The sequence below is a fragment of the Dama dama genome, unplaced genomic scaffold (genome assembly GCF_033118175.1).
Source record: "Dama dama isolate Ldn47 unplaced genomic scaffold, ASM3311817v1 ptg000020l, whole genome shotgun sequence".
Taxonomy (NCBI): domain Eukaryota; kingdom Metazoa; phylum Chordata; class Mammalia; order Artiodactyla; family Cervidae; genus Dama; species Dama dama.
This window is the reverse complement of record NW_026870875.1, coordinates 3,300,352-3,306,059: the sequence shown is the minus strand read 5'-3', so window position 1 is coordinate 3,306,059 and position 5,708 is coordinate 3,300,352.

Genomic DNA, 5,708 nt, shown 5'->3' with positions numbered 1-5,708 from the left:
GGCTCTTCATGTCTTTCAACACCGCTTCATGCTCCTCCTATTTTTCAGACGGGTTCATGCTCAACTCATTTTTGACACGTTTTGAAGCTTTTCATATTTTTCACACCTTTTCAGGCTCTTCATGTTTTTGAACACAGGTTGATGTTCCTCCTATTTTTCAGAACGTTTCATGCTCCTCATATTTTTGACACCTTTTGAAGCTCTTCATATTTTTCACAGCTTTTCAGGCTCTTCATGTTTTTCAACTTCGTTTCATGATCCTCCTATTTTTCAGACCGTTTCATGCTCATCTCATTTTTGACACCTTTTGAAGCTTTTCATATTTTTCACACCTTTTCAAGCTCTTCATATTTTTAAACACCACTTCATGCTTCTCCTATTTTTCAGCCCATTTCATGCTCCTCATGTATTTCACACCTTTTGAAGCTCTTCATATTTTTCACAGCTTTTCAGGCTCTTCATGTTTTTCCACAGCACTTCATGCTTCTCTTATTTTACAGCCCGTTTCATGCTCCTCATGTATTTCACACCTTTTGAAGCTCTTCATATTTTTCACACCTTTTCATTCTCTTCATGTTTTTGATCACCGTTTCATGCTCCTCCTATTTTTCAGACCGTTTCATGCTCCTCATATTTTTGAAACCTTTTGAAGCTCTTCATATTTTTCACACCTTTTCAGGCTCTTCATGTTTTTGAACACCGCTTCATGATCCTCCTGTTTTTCAGACCGTTTCATGCTCTTCATATTTGTGAAACATTTTGAAGCTCTTCATATTTTTCACACCTTTTCAGGCTCTTCATGTTTTTCACCACCACTTCATGCTCCTCCTGTTTTTCAGACCGTATCATGGTCATCTCATTTTTGTCACCTTTGAAGCTCTTTATATTTTTCACACCTTTTGAAGCTCTTCATATTTTTCACACGTTTTCAGGCTCTTCATATTTTTCAACACCATTTCATGCTGCTTCTATTTTTCAGACCGTTTCATGCTCCTCATATATTTCACACCTTTTGAAGCTCTTCATATTTTTCACACCTTTTCAGGATCTTCATGTTTTGGAACACAGCTTCCTGCTCCTCCTATTTATCAGACCGTTTCATGCTCCTCATATTTTTGACACCTTTTGAAGCTCTTCATATTTTTCACAGTTTTTCAGGCTCTTCATGATTTTCAACAACGTTTCATGTTATTCCTATTTTTCAGACCGTTTAATGCTCATCTCATTTTTAACACCTTTTGAAGCTTTTCATATTTTTCACACGTTTTCAGGCTCTTCATGTTTTTGAACACCGCTTCATGCTCCTCCTATTTTTCAGAGAGTTTCATGCTCCTCATGTATTTCACAGCTTTTGAAGCTCTTCATATTTTCCACACCTTTTCAGGCTCTTCATGTTTTTGATCACCTTTTCATGCTCCTTCTATTTTTCAGATCGTTTCATGCTCATCATATTTTTGACACTTTTTGAGCTCTTCATATTTTTCACACCTTTTCAGGCTCTTCATGTTTTTGAACACTGCTACAAGCTCCTCCGATTTTTCAGACCGTTTCATGCTCCTCATATTTTTGACACCTTTAGAAGCTCTTCATATTTTTCACACCTTTTCAGGCTCTTCATGTTTTTCGACATAGCTTCATGCTCCTCCTATTTTTCAGACCGTTTCATTCTCCTCATATTTTTGACACCTTTTGAAGCTCTTCATATATTTCACACCTTTTCAGTCTCTTCTTTTTTTTCAACACCACTTCATGCTCCTCCTATTTTTCAGACCGTTTCATGCTCATCTCAATTTTGACGCCTTGTGAAGCTCTTCATATTTTTCACACATTTTCAGGCTCTTCATGTTTTTGAACACCGCTTCATGCTCCTCCTTTTTTTCAGAGAGTTTAATGCTCCTAATGTATTTCACACCTTTTGAAGCTCTTCATATTTTTCACACCTTTTCAGGCTCTTCATGTTTTTGATCACCGTTTCATCCTCCTCCTATTTTTCAGACCGTTTCATGCTCCTCATATTTATGACACCTTTTGAAGCTCTTCATATTTTTCACACCTTTTCAGGCTCTACATGTTTCTGAAAACCGCTTCATGATCCTCCTATTTTTCAGACCGTTTCATTCTCCTCATATATTTCACACCTTTTGAAGCTCTTCATATTTTTCACACCTTTTCATGCTCTTCATGTTTCTGAAAACCGCTTCATGATCCTCCTATTTTTCAGACCGTTTCATTCTCCTCATATATTTCACACCTTTTGAAGCTCTTCATATTTTTCACACCTTTTCAGGCTCTTCATGTTTTTGAACACTGCTTCATGCTCCTCGTATTTTTCAGATCGTTCATGCTCCTCATATTTATGACACTTTTTGAGCTCTTCATATTTTTCACACGTTTTCAGGCTCTTCATGTTTTTGAACACCGCTTCATGATCCTCCTGATTTTCAGACCGTTTCATGCTCTTCATATTTTTGAAACATTTTGAAGCTCTTCATATTTTTCACACCTTTTCAGGCTCTTCATGTTTTTCACCACCACTTCATGCTCCTCCAATTTTTCAGACCGTTTCATGCTCATCTCTTTTTTGTCACCTTTGAAGCTCTTTATATTTTTCACACCTTTTGAAGCTCTTCATATTTTTCACACGTTTTCAGGCTCTTCATGTTTTTCAAACCGTTTCATGCTGCTTTTATTTTTCAGACCATTTCATGCTCCTCATATTTTTGACACGTTTTGAAGCTCTTCATATTTTTCACACCTTTTCAGGCTCTTCATGGTTTTGAACACCACTTCATGCTCCTCCTATTTTTCAGACCGTTTCATGCTCCTCATATTTTTGACACCTTTAGAAGCTCTTCATATTTTTCACAACTTTTCAGCCTCTTCATATTTTTCAACACAGCTTTATGCTCCTCCTATATTTCAGACCGTTTCATGCTCCTCATATTTTTGACAACTTTTGAAGCTCTTCATATATTTCACACCATTTCAGGCTCTTCATGTTTTTGAAGACCGTTTCATGCTCCTCATATTTTTGAAACCTTTTGAAGCTCTTCATGTATTTCACAATGTTTCAGGCTCTCCATGTTTTTCAACACCACTTCATGCTCCTCCAATTTTCAGACCGTTTCATGCTCCTTATATTTTTGACAACTTTTGAAGCTCTTCATATTTTTCACACCTTTTCACGCTCACCATGTTTTTCAACACCGCTTCATGCTCCTCCTAATTTTCAGAACGTTTCATGCTCATCCTATTTTTGCCACCTTTTGAAGCTCTTCATATTTTTCACACCTTTTCAGGCTCTTCATGTTTTTGAACAGGGTTTCATGCTCCTCCTATTTTTCAGACCGTTTCATGCTCCTCATGTATTTCACACCTTCTGAAGCTCTTCGTATTTTTCACACGTTTTGAAGCTCTTCATATTCTTACACGTTTTCAGGCTCTTCATGTTTTTCAACACCGCTTCATGCTCCTCCTATTTTTCAAACCGTTTCATGCTCCTCATATTTTTTACACGTTTTGAGGCTCTTCATATTTTTCACACCTTTTCAGGCTCTTCACGTTTTTGAATACCGTTTCATGCTCCTCCTATTTTTGCGACCGTTTCATGTTCCTCATAATTTTGACACCTTTTGAAGCTCTTCATATTTTTCACACCTTTTCAGGCTCTTCATGTTTTTAAACACCACTTCATGATCCTCCTATTTTTCAGACCGTTTCATTCTCCTCATTTTTTTGAAACCTTTTGAAGCTCTTCATATTTTTTACACCTTGTCAGTCTCTTCATGTTTTTCAACACAGCTTCATTCTCCTTCTATTTTTCAGACCGTTTGATGCTTCTCATGTATTTCACACCTTTTGACGCTCTCATATTTTCCACACCTTTTCAGGCTCTTCATGTTTTTGAACACCGTTTCATGCTCCTCCTATTTTTCAGACCGTTTCATGCTCATTTAATTTTTGTGAGCTTTTGAAGCTCTTCATATTTTTCACATCTTTTGAAACTCTTCATATTTTTCTCACCTTTTCAAGCTCTTCATGTTTTTGAACCCCGTCATGCTCCTCCTATTTTTCAGACCGTCTCATGCTCCTCATATTTTTGACACCTTTTGAAGCTCTTCATATTTTTCACACCTTTTAAGGCTCTTCATATTTTTCAAAACAACTTCATGCCCCTCCTATTTTTCAGACCGTTTCATGCACATCGTATTTTTGACACCTTTTGAAGCTCTTTGTATTTTTCACACCTTTTCATGCTCTTAATGTTTTCAACACCGATTATGCGCCTCCTATTTTTCAGACCGTTTCATGCTCCTCCTATTTTTCAAACCGTTTCATGCTCATCTCATTTTTGACATCCTCTGAAGCTCTTCATATTTTTCACACCTTTTGATTCTCTTCATGTTTTTCAAACCTTTTGAAGCTCTTCATATTATTCACACGTTTTCAGTCTCTTCATGTTTTTCAACACCGCTTTATGCTCCTCCTATTTTTCAGACAGTTTCATGCTCTTCATATTTTTGACACTTTTTGAGGCTCTTCATATATTTCACACCTTTTCAGGCCCTTCATATTTTGAACACCGTTTCATGCTCCTCCTATTTTTCAGACTCTTTCATGTTCCTCATATTTTTGACACGTTTTGAAGCTCTTCATATTTTTCACACCTTTTCAGGCTCTTCCTATTTTTCAACACAGCTTGATGCTCCTTCTATTTTTCAGACCGTTTCATGCTCCTCATATTTTTGACACCTTTTGAAGCTCTTCATATTTTTCACACCTTTTGATGCTCTTCATATTTTTCACACCTATTCAGGCTCTTCATCTTTTGAACAACGTTTCATGCTCCTCCTTTTTTTCAGACCGTTTCATGCTCCTCATATTTTTGACACCTTTTGAAGCTCTTCATATATTTCACACCTTTTGAAGCTCTTCATACTTTTCACACCTATTCAGGCTCTTCATCTTTTGAACAACGTTTCATGCTCCTCCTTTTTTTCAGACCGTTTCATGCTCCTCATATTTTTGACACCTTTTGAAGCTCTTCATATTTTTCACACCTTTTGATGCTCTTCATATTTTTCACAGCATTTCAGGCTCTTCATGTTTTTGAACACCGCTTCATTCTCCTCCTATTTTTCAAACCGTTTCATGCTCCTCATGTATTTCACACCTTTTGAAGCTCTTCATATTTTTCACATCTTTTCAGGCTCTTCTTGTTTTTGAACACTGTTTCATGATCCTCCTATTTTTCAGACCGTTTCATGCTCCTCATGTATTTCACACCTTCTGAAGCTCTTCATATTTTTCACACGTTTTGAAGCTCTTCATATTTTTCGCACCTTTTCAGGCTCTTCATGTTTTTGAACACGGTTTCATGCTCCTCCTATTTTTCAGACCATTTCATGCTCATTTAATTTTTGAGAGCTTTTGAAGCTCTTCATATTTTTCACATCTTTTGAAACTCTTCATATTTTTCACACCTTTTCAGGCTCTTCATGATTTTGAACCCCGTCATGCTCCTCCTATTTTTCAGACCGTCTCATGCTCCTCATATTTTTGACACGTTTTGAGGCTCTTCATATTTTTCACACCTTTTCAGGCTCTTCATGTTTCTCAACACCGCTTCATGATCCTCCTATTTTTCAGACCGTTTCATTCTCCTCATTTTTTTGAAACGTTTTGAAGCTCTTCATATTTTTTACACC